The 17,146-nt window shown below is 43.7% G+C and overlaps 1 protein-coding gene and 1 non-coding gene across 4 annotated transcripts in view; one reads left to right on the top strand and one right to left on the bottom strand.

Annotated features, from left to right (window-relative positions):
• The window catches only part of LOC126473301 (6-phosphofructo-2-kinase/fructose-2,6-bisphosphatase 2), a 381,167-nt gene that overhangs the window by 270,414 nt on the left and 93,607 nt on the right, over positions 1 to 17,146 (bottom strand). The window lies entirely within an intron of this gene.
• Positions 12,499 to 12,573, top strand: Trnas-cga (transfer RNA serine (anticodon CGA)). The gene has a single exon. It is a non-coding gene; the product is annotated as a tRNA-Ser (tRNA).

Below are 17,146 nucleotides of genomic sequence, written 5' to 3'. Positions count from 1 at the left end.
GTTGCCAATAAGAAAACATAAACAGCCTACTTACATAGAAAAAACATAAACAGCCTACTTAAAAACATAAACAGCCTACTTACATAGAAAAAACATAAACAGCCTACTTACAGTTTGTACGGAACCTCAGTGCGCGACTCCTACTCGCACTTGGCCAGTTTATCTTTCTTCATTATGTCGTAGATTTCATGGTCCGTTGTAGCTTCAGCATACGCTGATTCAAGAGGAAGGGGGGAAGGAAGATTGAGGCTCATAATTCCTAAAAAATATTAAAGCGTTTATAATTACGAATATCGGAGAATACAACAGAATGAAATTAACAGTAGCAAGGAATTCTCGAAGCTACACGCTACGTTTCACACAGGATACTTTTCAGTAACTTCCCCACATCGATACACTTGCGTCCTGACTCACTGAGGAGACCACCTGCTAGCAAACAACAAATCCGACGTGGTTCGACAGTCTACAGACAGAACCAGAAAACCACAGGAGTTTGAGTAAGGAAAGACAGAAAGGAAAATACCCTCCATTAATTATAACAGAAAGGCCGGCTACTCGAATGTAGGCGGAAACGGCTGAAAGAAACAGAATTTCCGTCATTTACTCTCTCAAATAGTCACAATCTACAGACCTGTGATCACAATCTTAGTGCTACATGAAATACTGGCATGGTAAGTGAACACTTCGATTTTATGTTATGTAAATTATGGCGGTGTGAAAGTTGTCATCATTTGTTGTTATTATTGGTTTTAATCAACTGCACGGCTCGTTTTTTCCTCAAATTTTCAGCCGAAAGCTTCTCAAATGCTCTGCTTCTTCGGATTGCAGTTTATTGGAAGCTACGCTAAAGCAATGAACTAAGCAATGATATAAACAAATTATTAATACACAAAACATTGTATTTAAAATATTGTTATTATTATTAAAATCGTGAGCGTCTAGGGCACGTTAAAAGCAGGGGCGGGGGCAGATTATATTTGGGGAAAGGGAAAGCGTGGAGGTTGAGAGTAACAAACTGCGACCTCCAGAACCCAACCCTAGATCCACGCCTAGGTGTCAGTATACAGCGTTATTCGTAACTATCATAAGTACGGGGGCCTACAGGCTGGTATGCTCTCAAATGTCCCACTCAATGCCGAATAGGCAGGGGCAACAAAACCCTTGGCAACGCCTCTGCGATCTTTGTTAGCAGCTCTACCCTCAAATTCTACACCCACGTTTAAGGAGATGTAAACCCATAGCCCCCGGGCAATGCACTTCGTTACAAGGAGTGAAGCAAATGGGAGAGGATGAAAGGCGAGTTCCCCGCGCCTTATCTGGGACTTTCGGCTATTGGAAAAAAAAAAAAACAAAGAGAGGCAGGTCAGGAGGCCTTCAGATGTCAGCCCTGTCACCGGACTACTCTGCCAAGATAGTTTGGTAACCTCTTTTATATGAAAGTGGAGAGTACTCGTAAGCCTCAACGGAATAGCCCCAGAACAAAAACACAGACGAAACATAAAATGACAACAGGATTACGTACCAGGAAAAACTATACCTGGAATACACATGATATCAGCAAATGGATGAGTTATTACAAATAATAACACAAAGGAGAACAATTGCTGCTGCCGTTACGGAAACTAACAAGAAACTTAAAGACTGAAGATTTAGCAAATTACCGTATGACATGCAGCAAAGTGGACATGGAGACTAGAGCACAGCAAAGTGCAGCACTGCTGATACATACTAAACTGAAAGGAAAATTATTGTCCTATAACGTTAGTAACGAAAGGATAGTATCAGCAAGATCTGAAACGGAGAGTGGTCATATGACTATTTGCAGTACACGCACCAGAGGAAGGAATGAAGGAAGGAGCAGACAATTGTTTTATGATACACGTCAGAAACAGCTGGATAAATTGAACAGGAATGACTGCCTTGTTATAAGTGGAGATTTAAGTGATGGAGTTGGCAATAAACCAATAAGGAACGTAGCTGGACCCTTGGGGAAGTTATGAGAACAACGCAAGAGAGTTCAGATTTCCATCAGCTAAAAATAACGAACACCTTTCACAGGAAAAATGACATCGTTAAGTACACACGGAGTGCAAGAAGACTGAGATCGCTAATACACATGTAACTGCAAAACGGAAAATATTCATCTCTCATTATACGTAAACATGTGAACAGTAGATGTGATATCTCTTCAGACCTTTTCATTGTTGAATCGACAATCATTGTGTGGACAAAATGCAGAAAGGCACAAAACTAAGCACAATAAGACAATCTGGAAACCCTCTTTATGGCAAGAGGACAGTGTTAGGAGGCGTTATCAAAACAGACTGTCGCAATATCCATTACAAGTAGAAAAAGTGGACGATACAGAGGAGGCCAGCGAGAGAAGCCGTAGGGGAAGCTATTGCAAAATCGAAAAAGAATAGGTTGCAAACAAAAGAACCAAGCTTACCACTGCAGTCTAGAGAAAAACTAAGAACAGTAACGGCACTGAATAGAGAAACTCGTACAAATATGAGGGATAATATTATCAGCAGTTTGTATATAAGGTGATGAAACACCTAAACACAACGGGAAGAGATAGAAGACTTCGTTAAGTACTGAGAAGAATTATGATATGATGAAACAGAACAAGAGCGTGATTTTGTACACGAAAATTTAGCTTTGACTTAATATCACGGAAAGAATTAAAAAAAAAAGTTTGAAAACCAGTAGAAACCGGAAAGCGGAGGGGGAGGGGGGGGGCACATAAGATTAACATAGAGCTTACGAAATTTGGTAAAGGCGCTTCATTTCCAATGGGCTAGTGTGTAAATTCGTAGCGTTTTTCTGTAAGCTTAATAAACACAATAGATACACATAATAGACACTTCAGTCATCAATAATATTTTTTCCTTCACTGTTTACAAGCCTGACAACGCTGCGGTGAATTTTCGATTCCGCGACTGTAGAAACCACGTGATTTTGAGCCGTAGAACTCGCCGGGTCATGTGTGCAGCGCATTTTCATCCGGAAAGAAAGTTCCTTGAAGGGCGGGAAAAATGAAAATCTGAGGGCGCAAGATTAGGTGAATAAGATGGTTGCGGAATGACTTTCTAACCCAAGAGATGTATAGTGCTTTTTGGCATCTAGCAGGATGCGGGCGGGAGTCATCGTGGAGTAGCATCACTTCACGCAGTCTTCCTGGTTTTTATTCTCTGACTGCGTATGCAAGACGTCTCAGTTATTGGCAATAAATGTTAGCAGTGATGGTTATACCTCGGGGAAGCAATTCGTAGCACACCAAACTGTCACTGTTCCACCAGATAGCGTTATTTCCTGAACATTTCGGTATAAGAGACCCGGGTTCTCCAGTGGTTTGTTACAGAGAAATAATGTGACATTGATTTATGGGGCTTGTTACCCCAATTACTTTTGTTGTAGTGAAAATATCTTGTCAACAGTGAAATAGACCGTAATATGCAAGCAGTATAAATAACAAAACGCAAGGGTAGTGCAATGACCCTCAGATCCAAAAAATAATGTGAGGTGTTTGCCATCGCTGCGGAAACAATTCAACCGCCTTTTCCATTGCATTTAGAGAATCTATACTCGTGCTATCTCTTCATCAGTAAACCAATTCATACCGCTGTTTATCACTATTACTTACACATAACGATACCAGAAAAATAAACACGAGACAGAAACTAGCAGTACCATCGGAACTTGAGGGAGGAAAGTACAGTGAGCATTACTGCTGTCAACAAGTATCTTGAGAGAATGGAACAAGTATTTTTCCAAACAAGACAGAGATCAACAAGACACACAGAGCATATCGTCGACATCTGCACCGTAGTGGAGATATTTTCTGTGAAATACAAATATAAAGATAGAAGAGGAAGAGATAACGAATTGCAGTTACTCTGTAATGAGCCATCAGAGACCAGGGGTCCCTTGTACATTTCAGTATAAGGGACCCCTGGTCGCTGAAAAAGCTCCGAAATTTTGTCAGTTTAGCTGTATAATCTGTCGGTAAACTGAAGAGCGAGCGAGCGAGTCCCCACTCTACCAACTCAACTACGTCACAAGGCGCTTCTACAGGCTGTTTCACTACATAGTACCGGCCCTGCCGCGGCGCGCGCTTCAAATATGTGGCGAAGCCATGTACAGATACATCTCGGCTGCGTTTATTTTAGACAAATGCATTAAGACCATAAGGAATACAAAAAACGATAGCTTCTTCCGAAACACAACATTACAGAGTAAATAATAACATAAGAACGGAAGTCAGGATCCTACTACAAACATAGAACCGAATGCCTGTTCACGTGAATATATGTTACTCTATTGCTAATCGTAAAATGAACCCCATATAATGCAATGAGTCTGTAGAATTTAAGGCTTGTTCTTATTTTGTGTTTCTACTAAAAGATAGAAGTTTTCTTTGAAACTTAACAATTCATGCAACACAAAGAGTGTTTAAAAAGTAAGCAAAAATTTATAATTTTATGTGTTTTATCAGTCCATTTTGCACTACTTTTTTATCACTGTCTTCGTAAACACGCCTCAAAAGTATGTGTTCAATGTTATGCATATTGGGTATTTACTCTGTTGTCAGCTGTCAGAAAGGTTACATGTGTTTTTGTAGCATCAACGATTATTTGTTTTGTATAAAAATAAATTACAGAATTTGTATTAAATTTTGTTATAAGAATGGAATAAAGTGTATGAAATGTTTAGAAATGGTAAATTTTGCTTTTGGTGAGCCTGTTATGAGTAAACCAAGGGCAGACAAGTGGTATAAACATTTCAAAGCAGGCCTTAAAGGACAGCGGTTTTACAAGCATGGATGAGATTAAAAATGCACAGTTAAGAGACCTATAAACCATACCGAAGAAACAGTTCCTTAAGTGTTTCGGGAATTGGAAAAAGCACTGGTATAAGTGTATAGTATGTAATGGGGAATATTTTGAAGAGGATAACATTGCTGTAGATTAACAAATAAAGTTCTTACCAAAAAATAAAAATTAATATGTGAAAGCACCCCGTTGTCAAGCTTTTTGCTTAGAAGTCCAGAATCGGCGTACACGGTTTGCAGGAAATTTCAGCAGTGTTTAGAATAGCTACTGCGCAAAGGTTTTAAGCAATATGTCTTAAAATCAAGTGAATAGTGACCGAGATAGAGATTTAGTGTTCCATAAGCATAAAAGGTTTTACGTGATTTTGAAACTGTCTATAACGATGGGTTTCCTCCCAAAACTATTAGTTTTCCTTCGTGGAGATTCCAATAAACCATGCAGCTTATTCTTCCATTCCTTACTTATGCGTCCTACTAGGTGAGGCTGACGTTTGTATAAATTGCAGCCCTTTAATTGGGACTGGTAATATTAGCCAACAGTTCTTTTGGGTTCGCCTCTTAAATACACCCTGTAATAACATTAGAGACGATAGAACGCTCGTCCGCAGCTCGTGGTCGTGCGGTAGCGTTCTCGCTTCCCACGCCCGGGTTCCCGGGTTCGATTCCCGGCGGGGTCAGGGATTTTCTCTGCCTCGTGATGACTGGGTGTTGTGTGTTGTCCTTAGGTTAGTTAGGTTTAAGTAGTTCTACGTTCTAGGGGACTGATGACCATAGATGTTAAGTCCCATAGTGCTCATAGCCATTTGATAGAACGCTCGTTACTCCCCAAATACCTCCTCTTCGTTGTATTTTGCACATTTTCTTGCAATGCTAGACGATTATCCATCACTCCCGCATATCGAAGTACATCAGTAAGTATACAAAGTTAATTCACTGGCACTGGCAACTAAGATCCCACGAACAGAAACGACGTATACCACTGAACGCCGATCTACACTGTTAGACAGATATCGGGCAACAGATTTTGGGTGCCCCTGTACGCCGGTGGAAGCGTTCTTCCGGGAAAGGCCACTTCCCCCACCGAAAACGCTGGTCGCTCTTGAGTTTACCGGCAGTCTATAGTCCACCTTGCACATTCTTCCGTCTAACAACAGATTAGAATAACCGGACAACGCCGAGTAATAGTAGCTACTCACACGTGCGACCATGTTTTGTTTGTCACCAGTAAATTTTATGCTAAAAAAATGTTGCGAAACAGACAAGTGGATTACATCACGCTCGTCAGCGTAGCAGGCGCCTCCCTCGCGTGACGGGAGGAAGCAGCGAACCGATGCAGAGGCGGGAGCGGAAGCGAAGAGCCAGCCTAGTCCTGTGAGTCACAGTCGACGCATGCAGGTCCTTACGCAACGGCCAGACTGTTCAGGAACTGTGGTCACAGTCAAGGCCGTCAGGCTAGTGCTCCGGGAGCAGGGAGTAAGGCCGACTGCTGCAGTGTATCGCGTGTTAGTAGCAACGTATCTTTCGCATTTACAGCGTGCGAAGGTTGGTACAGCCAAATCAACGACTGACAAACTGCCTGTTTGTTTTTGTATCGCATTCTTAGGCCGGCGTATGTTTGATGCTTTTTCTGACGTTTCACCAGCACGGGTGGTTGGCATTGTCATAGTTTCACCCTCCATTGCTAATGACGGACTGGAAACGAGCAACTAGAGGCACAGAGCATATCGACGTCATTTGCACTGTAGAGCGAGCTCGACTCCAGTCCACTACCAGCAATGAAAGGTGCAGATTTTACAATGTCATCCACTCGTGCTGGCGAAACGCCAGAAAAAGATTCAAACAAACTATAAAATTATACGTTGTCCTGTTGGAAGTCAGATCTGGAAGCTGGAGAGATCTGTAGAGATTTAATAAGCGTTCTTTCCACCAACCTGTCGTCTTCTAAAGTTGTGTCCCCAGCGCAGAAGACAGCTCGTCGATCGTGGGATCTTCTTCGGCGGAGGTCGCTATGTTGTCAACTCGAACGTGAACCTGTGATTGAGCTTATGGGGTGCCACTTGCCAAGGTTAGTATCTGTATCTGAGTGCAGCAAGAGCTATAGTACTGACAATGATGGTAGGTGACACCTCTCATTTACGTATCCTGTTTGTTTATATTTTACATAATCACTTTTTACACTGTCTTCTACAACACTTGACATAGCTTTCTAAATAGTACGGTAACTTTTCTCACAACTTCCGATGTAGAGTACGACATGTCCGTCCGAAAGACAGATACACGCCCGGCTCTGAAGAACACCCGAAACAGTGACTTCGTCTCCCATGCGCGTCAAACCGACCCGACGGTGTCCGAAGCACTTCAGGTGCAATATCATTACTCTTATGTTTCTCAAAACTAGTGAAATTTAATAAACAGAAACGGTAGACTCGTAGGGTAACAATGAAAGATTGTCATAATGAAAAATGGGTTAAATGCAATGAAAAGTATACGACTAATTAATAAGAAAAGTTAGGCGTTTTGGTGCCTAATATCCGAGATGCAAGTTCAGTACAATTGGCGGACTCTCCCACGGGAATGGTACATATTGTACCATCTGCTGCTTGTACCTCACTCCATTTTTGTGTCATATGCTACTTCACGTGTATCAAGCTGCATCAAGGCTAGCTTCTAGCAAGATAAAATACTGGCGGCCACAGCCAGGAATACCACAAAACGTCACCCTAAGAAGCCGAGACAGAAGGCAACAGGCAGTATGTCAACAAGTCGCCGCGAAAGCCTTAACAAACAAAAAAAATCAAATGGCTCTGAGCACTATGGTACTTAACATCTGCGGTCATCAGTCCCCTAGAACTTAGAACTACTTAAACCTAACTAACCTAAGTACATCACACACATCTATGCCCGAGGCAGGATTCGAACCTGCGGCTGTAGCGGTCGCGCGGTTCCAGACTGAAGCACCTAGAACCGCTCGGCCACTCCGGCCGGCGAAAGCCTTAACAAACGAACGATTACCATCGTTATAGCACGCTTCTACGACTTCTAACTCGTTTTCTCCTTTACTGCTCTTGGACATAATATTGCATGACTCGTAAAAATGTGCGTAATACGCATTTTGGATGTAGCTGAGCGGCTTGGCGCAGCGATGAGCAGGAGACGTTAATATGCGACACAAGTTATGGACGATTAAAATTGGAGTTAGGTTCACAGTTTACTCATTTTGCTAGCCCGATCAACTGTGTGTTTTTCCGGGTGTAGATTGTAAATCAGCTGCTCCAATTTCGCCAGCACAACGAAGTTTGAAACTTCCTGGCAGATTAAAACTGTGTGCCCGACCGAGACTCTAACTCGGGACCTTTGCCTTTCGCGGGCAAGTGCTCTACCACTTGCCCGCGAAAGGCAAAGGTCCCGAGTTCGAGTCTCGGTCGGGCACACAGTTTTAATCTGCCAGGAAGTTTCATATCAGCGCACACTCCGCTGCAGAGTGAAAATCTCATTCTGGACAACGAAGTTTGGTTATCAGTACCATCGTAATACTTTGATAAAGCAGGAGTACGATTTTATTAAGGAAATCGTGAAATATTTATGTAGGAGAAAGTTGTGTCAAGAGAAGATGTTTAAAAACGTAATACACGCCAATAAATACGGGTGAAACTACGCCAATAAATAAGTGTGTAACTGTTTTATTACTCCTGCGTAAATCACGAGCGTTGTGAAAGAAAGCAGCAACTGACCACTGGTTGAATATTATATCAGCCCAATATTTTGGAGACTTGGAATGGCTATGAAAGTTCCGTTTGAGTAAATACACATTCCTATTCCAGTGCTCAGGACACATGTCCAATTACCATACACATTTAGTAGTTGCGAAGCATAGCCAGGTTTGCTAGTTTCCAATAAATGACCGTACGCTGCACTGGACTTCTAGACGGGATGCTTATTCTTGCCTTTCCTGTAAGGCAGTTATCACTTCTTACGCGAAGGCTCTTTCCCTAACACAAGCTATGCTCGCGCTTCAGTTTACCGACAGACCATAATATCTGCAACTGGTTAGACGTGGACCGCCACGATTTCATCACCTTTGCTAATTTCTTCATCTCAGAGTACGACCTACAACCCGTATCATCAGTTTTTTGCTCTATCGCTATATTTCTCCACAATTTTTGTTTCTCTACGGCTGCCTCTTGCACCAGTGAAGCTATTCGTCGATGTCACAGATGTACTCATATTTTAGTGACATAGCCAACAAACAAGCAATATTCCGCAGGAACAGCTCAAAACTAACACCACTTAAACCTCAGTAACATAACAAGACAGTCCCCCCGGAAATGAGCGACTAAAAACAGTCTAGACGTGCCATAGAACTTATAAATAGTGGCGAAGGCATTATGTTGTCAGATTATTCAGAAGCCAGCTGTCTCATCTATTCCACAGCCAACTACGAGTCTGATGAATCGTTACGATTTTCCCGGAAACGAGGCATACATTAGATACTTACGAAGCAAACTGTATCGGCTGTCAGGGATGGGGAAAGACGGCGTCCTGTGCTGGCAACAGCTCCTGAGTAACGACTTCCGATAGCCGCCAGCCATTTGTCATACGGGACTGTCCCGCTTCCAAGAAGAAACGAGTCGTCCGACGATAAAGACTGCAGCTCATGGTTTTGCTGGTCGCTGCATATAATATTCGAACGCTTAGATGAGTGCCAATCGTTAACCAGACTGAAGGTTGACTTCGAAGAAATTTTCTTAACTATGGCGACGCCTTTCCTCCACTTGCCAGCAAGTACTGTAACGAAGCAATCTTATGTGATTCGCAAATGTTTTTAAAAGCAGATGATCACCGATTCGTTAAATGTAAAGATCTCACACATTCTCAAATCCTGCATTATGAAAATACCCGTTCAGAATCGGGATGCTTGGATTACGTTACAATAAGTTGCATGTGCTATTAAGACCATGAAACTGAGGTCAAAAACGTGCTCTTAGCTATAATTAAAGCAAAGATGACGCACCACACACATAACCACGCCAGACGAAGAATGAATCGTTCCCACGAAACATGACGCTAACACCAATTAACATCGCATCTACACTGAAGCGCCAAAGAAACTGGTATAGGGATGCATATTTAAATGCAGAGAGATGTAAACAGGCAGAATACGGCGCTCCGTTCGCCAACGCATTTATAAGACAAGTGTCTGACGCAGTAGTTAGATCGGTCACTGCTGCTACAATGGTAGGTTATCAAGATTTAAGTGAGCTACAACGCGGTGTTATAGTCGACGCACGAGCGATGGGAAACAGTATGGTTCAAATGGCTCTGAACACTATGGGACTTAACATCTGAGGCCATCAGTCCCCTAGACTACTTAAACCTAACTAACCTAAGGACATCACACACATCCATGCCCGAGGCAGGATTCGAGCCTGCGACCGTAGCGGTCGGCAGGACACAGTATCTCCGAGGTGGCGATGACGTGGGGATTTTCCCATACGCCCATTTCACGAGTGTACTGTGGATATGAGGAATCCGATAAAACATCAGATCTCCGACATCGCTGCGGAAAAAGATCCTGCAAGAACAGAACCAACGACGACTGAAGAGAATCGTTCAACGTGAAGAAAGGACAACTCTTCCGCAAATTGCTGCAGATTTGAATGCTGGGAGAACCATTCAACGAAAAATCATTGATATGGGCTTTCGGAGCCGAAGGCCCACTCGTGTACCCTTGATGATTGCACGACACAAAGCTTTACGCCTCGCCTGGCCCCGTCAACACCGACATTGGACTGTTGACACTGGAAACATGTTGCCTGTCTGGAAGAGTCTCGTTTCAAATCGTATCGATCGGATGGACGTGTTCGGGTAGAGACAACCTCATGAATCCATGGACCCTGCATCACAGCAGGGGACTATCCAAGCTGGTGGATGCTCTGTAATGGTGTTGGGCGTGTGTATTTGGATTGATATGGGACCCCTGATCCGTCTAGATACGACTCTGACAAGTGACACGTACGTAAGCATCCTGCCTGATCACCTGCATCCATTCATGTCCATTGTGCACTCCGACGGACTTGGGCAATTCCATCACGACAATGCGTCACCCCATACGCCCTGAATTGCTGCAGAGTGGCTCCAGAAACACACTTCCGCTGGCCATGAAACTCCCCAGAAGTGAGCACTGTTGAGCATATCTGGGATGCCTTGTAACGTGCTGATCTCCACCGCCTCGGACTTATGAACAGCCCTACAGGAGTCATGACGTCAATTCCCTCCAGCACTTCTTCAGTCGAGTCCGTGGCACGTCGTGTTGCGGCACTTCTGCGTGCTCGCGGGGGCCCTACACGTTATTAGGCAGGTACACCAGTTTTTTTGGCTATTTAGTGTAGCTTTGTTAAGACTCATTTCGGCGAGTAAGGGTGTTCACAATTTTCTATCAGTATATAAATCATATGCAACGTAATACACTCACTGACAGATCGCGCAGAGTCACACAATTGTGGGAAGTTGACTGCTACGTTTCACACGCTGTCCAAACATTCCAGATGCTTTATACGGGTCATTTAGCGGGTCAGTCCAGGTGCGTTAACCTACAGCGGTTGTATGAAAACATGGAAATACCGCGCGGGAAATGCACGCTTGAACGTAAATGTAGATGTCAGCCAAGCCCGCAGGTTGCGCTATTGTATTTTGACTGCGAACGGCACCTGTGCAATGCCCTGAAAAGGTTGCACGTGTCACTCGCAGTCAGACCAGTGTTCTGTGTAGTTGTGGGTGTATCAGCTCGGAGCTAGGCGGATGGGTACGTGGGCAAATTGTTGGTGCTCGTACAGTAGGAGCTTCCGTAAGCAGCAAGAGGGCTGAAGTGTTTGGTGTTTCAAAAGGCAGCGTATCGAAGATTTACACACCATTTAGGGAAAGCGGAGAAGCATCATCTACTAAGTCACAACGCGGACAAAAGTGTGAGTTTGAGTGATCGTTACGGGCGGTCACTGAAATGGACTGAGACGAAAAATAAGAGAACGACAGAACTGAATGTCGCACTCGCGAACCCTGTCAGCATCAAAATAACACGAAGGGAGATCCATAAGCAGGGGACTGCAAGGCGGGCTGAAATTCGAAAACCAGTCATCAGTGATGCAAGTGCCAGTAACAGGAAAACGCGGTGCCGAAGCCTTAAAACATGGACTACGAAGCAATGAAAGAAAGTCGTTTGTGCGGATGAGTCTTGTTGCACATAGTTTCAACTTCTGGCCAATATTAAGTCCCAAAACGGACGGGAGTTTAGTGATGACTCGGCAGCCATATCGTGGTATTCCATGGGTTCCATTGGTACTCTGTAATGTCGTATTACTGCTAAGGATTATGTGGGCATTTTGGCTTATATAAGTTCCATCCCATGGTACAATGTTTTTTCGCCAGTGGTGCTGCTGTGTTCCAAGACGACATGCCCCCAGTTCACAGATCTCGCATCATGTAGGGCTGGTTTGTGAACACGAGAATGAATTGTTGCATTTCTCCTGGATACCACAGCCATCAGGTCTCAATATTATTGAGCGTTTGTGGTCTACTTCGGAGAGAAGAATGCGTGATCGCTAGCCACCTCCGTCATCGTTACATGATCTTGCCACTATTTGCAGCTGTGGGTACCGGACGTGAGTCGTGCTTCGGTAGCTCAGTTGGTAGAGCACTTGCCCGCGAAAGGCAAAGGTCCCGAGTTCGAGTCTCGGTCGGGCGCACAGTTTTAATCTGCCAGGAAGTTTCATATCAGCGCACACTCCGCTGCAGAGTGAAAATCTCATTCTGACTGGAAGGTGTTTTGAATACGGACGGGTTTCCTACACCGTATAAGGCATGGTAATGTGTTGTGTTTTTCGTGTTTCCATATTTTTGACCAACCCCTGTATGAATGTAATTGTGCAGCCCTGTGAACACGGTTGCTGCCACCTTGGAAGACGAGAGCGTCCACTCAGTACCCATCATGAAGAAGTAGAAGAAAGGGCAAGATTCGGTCACCGAGACTTGTGAATTACGCAACTTGCTTCATGCTCCGGTAATTTGAATGAGCTGACACCATTCCAGTTATGAAAAAAACCTCAAGACATCACAGACCTCCAACCTGGCTTAGACACTCCATACACTCAGCAGTATGCATGATTTGAAGAGAGGCAAAATCGCGACTTACCGAATCACACTACAGGCCTACAGTTACCAACTGTCCAGTTTCTGTGTTGTTTGGCCTAGTGAAGACGTGCAGCTTGATGTGTGTCTGTGACGAATGGCTTTTGATACCCGAATCCAAATGTCCAGTGCATGCATTGCCCTTCGCAATGGTCGCATGGAAACGACCAGCATTCGCTGATGACAACAATGCCTGTAGAGTTTGAAACCAGATACCTCCGGTCCCTGTAGGATATTTCACAAATTCTGTTGTTTGTGTGCGAGTTGTACACCATCCCCTGAAAGCACTTTGAACGGTCCGTGTCGATACGCCAACAAATCGGGTAACTTCAAACAGTGTCACCATTTGCACATCTAAACATGATAGCTCCTTTCTGCCACTGAGTCACCTTGGCACGTCGACGCATCTTACTGTTCAAATGGTTCAAATGGATCTGAGCACTATGGGACTCAACTGCTGAGGTCATTAGTCCCCTAGAACTTAGAACTAGTTAAACCTAACTAACCTAAGGACATCACAAACATCCATGCCCGAGGCAGGATTCGAACCTGCGACCGTAGCTGTCTTGCGGTTCCAGACTGCAGCGCCTTTAACCGCACGGCCACTTCGGCCGGCGCATCTTACTGTACTGATTATATATAATCTATTTCCGTTTACACATGACTTCACTGCCATGGCTTATGTCAGTGGTGGAGGATCACATGACCGATGGTACCTGTTCTATGCTGTCTACTGCGGTCAAAAGCGACCAGTGTGGGCTCTTTCAAGGGAGTGAATGATCTTTTGTCGGCTGAGTTTATCTGTAAAATAATATTCCGGCTGTCCTTCCACATAGGTCCTTTACGATTCGCAGTCTCCACGACAAGCGTGCAGCTCTTATGATACCATTATACCTCTCGTAAGTTTAACAGCGACTGGAATTGGTGGTATTTCTGTCTCATCATATTTGACCGGCGCGAAATAGTTGCGAACGGTAAGAGTATGTTGTTGTTGTTGTTGTTGTGGTCTTGAGTCCAAAGACTGGTTTGACGCAACTCTGTGATCAAAAACATCCGGACACCTGGCTGGAAATAACTTACAAATTCGTGGCGCCCTCCACCGGTAACACTGGAATTCATTGTCGTGTTGGCCCGCCTAACACCATCGTCTCCGAATTTTACTGTTGGCACTACACACGCTGGTAGATGACGTTCACCGTGTTTTCCCCATACCCACACCCTGTCTTCGGATTGCCACATTGTGCACCGTGATTCGCCATTCCACACGTTTTTCCAGTGTTCAAACGTCCAATATTTACGCTCCTTTCACCAAGCGAGTCGTCGTTTGACGTTTACCGGCGATGTGTGGCTCGACCATGAAATCCAAGTTTTCGCACCTCCCGCCTAACTGTCATAGTACTTGCAGTGGATCCTGATGCAGTTTGAAATTCCTGTGTGATGGTCTGGACAGATGTCTGTCTATTACACATTACGACCCTCTTCAACTGTTGGCGGTCTCTTGTCAGTCAACAGACGAGGTCGGCCTGTACGCTTCTGTGCTGTACGTGTCCCCTTCGCGTTTCCACTTCACCATCACATCGGAAACAGTGGACCTAGAGATGTTTAGGAGTGTGGAAATCTCGCGTATAGATGTATGGCACAAGTGACAGCCAATCACCTGACCACGTTCGAAGTCCGTGAGTTCCGCGGAGCTCCCCATTCTGCTCTCTCACGATGTCTAATGACTACTGAGGTCGCTGATATGGAGTACCTGGCAGTAGGTGGCAGCACAATGCACCTAATATGAAAAACGTACGTTTTTGGGGGTGTCCGGTTGCTTTTGATCACATAGTGTCTCTCTTAGTCTCCCTCTACGATTTTTAGCCCCCCCTCCCCCGCGTCCCTCCAATACTACATGTAAAAAGTAAGATTTATTTTTGTTAAAACTGAGTAAGATAACTGAAAGAACACGCTATGGAATATACAATTTTCTCTGGCAATGGGAGTATACATGTTCGAATGCGATGGTACTCTAATAAAATTCAATAATGTTGCCCGCAAAGAATGGTGGAATGTACGAGGAGTCTCTAGCACTGCGCGGTAGAAGTATTGTGGTACGACTTTGGCGATTTCTCTCAGCAAACAATCCTTTCATTAACAGTATATAATGCAAGACTTTAACATCGTGTAAATATTGCTAGGAGCTAACAGGTATCGACCCTGCGCCGTCTTGGTGGGAAGTCTGAAAATATACGGATGTAGAAAGTGTGTAATTCTTGCCTACATGACTCAAAGTTTAATAGGTGGGTATTTGCAGCCGTGGAATAGTTCAGAAACTGGCAAAGCAACATAATTACTGTCTCCTACAGAAAGAATGGTGGCCTGAGTAGTTCAAGTGGCTTCGTCCCTGCATAACGTGCATTCAGTTTTAATTCTTTGGGACATTTCCTCGTTCCTCAAGAAGAGCAATTTCCAGCTTTGGGGTAGTGTGAGGGTTGATCGTCTTGCCATATGCGCCCCTCCCCCTTCTCCACACAATTCCCTTTAAGTTTTCAATAGAACTCACATCCTGCAGTTACTTTCTAGCAGATAAAACTGTGTGCTGGACCGCGTCTCGAGCCAGGAAGCTTACTAACTCAGCTATCAAGGTACGACTTTTCTTATCGCAGCTTTTCTTTCATACAATTTCGCGCAAGTTCTCCTGTATGTCCTCCTCAGTCTCCTTTTTTTTAGCTCAGTGAGTAAATTAACCTCTCTCTGCCTGATTGTAGCATATACTTGATGTGCTTTCTGTGTGTCACTTGTTCGTTTTTGCAGGTTCCTAGTAAGTGGCAGTATCTCCTTGAAGAAAGCTTTTTATCGCACTGTCAGGCAGTCTTCGAGAAATAAAGGTAATTTCTCGTTTGTTTTTAGTAATTTTGAACTATATTGTGCTTAGAATATGTTTTAATGTGCTAATATAACCTATAATATAGACAACTGATTGCTGTCTACAGCGAACACACATACAGCATAGTTATTTCCATGTAGCAATGGGTCTACATCCGGCAACGACCTATACTTTCACACTCTGGTGGTACTATTTTCATAATTTTAGGTGCTAATATTAAGTTTTCTGAGCATTGTATATATTTCAGTTATTGTTTAACATAAACAGTATTCACTTTGAACATTGTTTAAAATTTTGGTGAATCATAACATTTTTTTAAAAAAAATTAGTATTTTACCCTTATTTTGTACCAGAATACTGCGCTGACAACCAATATATACTCGTATATTTAATTCGTAAAATACTGTGTGATCATAAAGCCTCGATCAATTAGTAAGAAATAATTGATGCATTTAAACAATACATAATTATAATCCATTTCTATCATAGCGTGGGCCTATTGTTTTTTTTCCAGAATGATCAAGAAGAATGCTTAATATAGGCGAACCTGTGGCTGTTATTATTGTGCGATTGCGCGCTTTATCTTATCTGGAGATGCAACAGGGGTTCATATGGAAATTTCACAATAGGAAACATCTGGTTGCTTGTCAGTAAGTTCCAAAGAACTGGAAACGTTACCGATGAATCACATGCAGGAAGACCTCCTGTACCACAAGAGGCAGTTCAGGGAAACAGAAGCATCAAATTGTCGTAGCTACTAGCTACATATGTGAAAATCAACGACTTTGTAAGTTTTACACTTGACACTAGAGAAAAAAGCGTACGATATTCAGTTGCTTCACAAATTAGACCACGAAGATTACGCAGCTCGCCCAGCTGCGCATTTCGACTTGACAGTAACTGCACACAATGAACATCTCCTGGATCACATTTTGTTTACTGATGAGGCTACGTTCCGCTCCTGCGGGAAAGTTAAGAAACATCACTGTCGCATATGGGGTAACGAGCCACCTCGCGTTATTACCGAAAGGCAAAGAGACATACGATAAGTGAAAGAACTGCTTGGATTCACAACGACTACAGTTTACGGACCCTCATTTTTGCAAAGAGAAATTGTGGAAAACATTTATCCTGATATACGGGAGTAATTTGCGGAACGACAGCTTCAGCATGAAGGCACTGCTGTGTTCGAACAGGATGGAGCACCCCCTCGTTTTGATTTCAAGGTAATCCTTTACCTAAATCGTTCGCCAATAGATGGA

Source organism: Schistocerca serialis, chromosome 4 (genome assembly GCF_023864345.2).
Source record: "Schistocerca serialis cubense isolate TAMUIC-IGC-003099 chromosome 4, iqSchSeri2.2, whole genome shotgun sequence".
Lineage (NCBI taxonomy): Eukaryota > Metazoa > Arthropoda > Insecta > Orthoptera > Acrididae > Schistocerca > Schistocerca serialis.
This window is presented reverse-complemented; position numbering and strand designations above follow the sequence as displayed.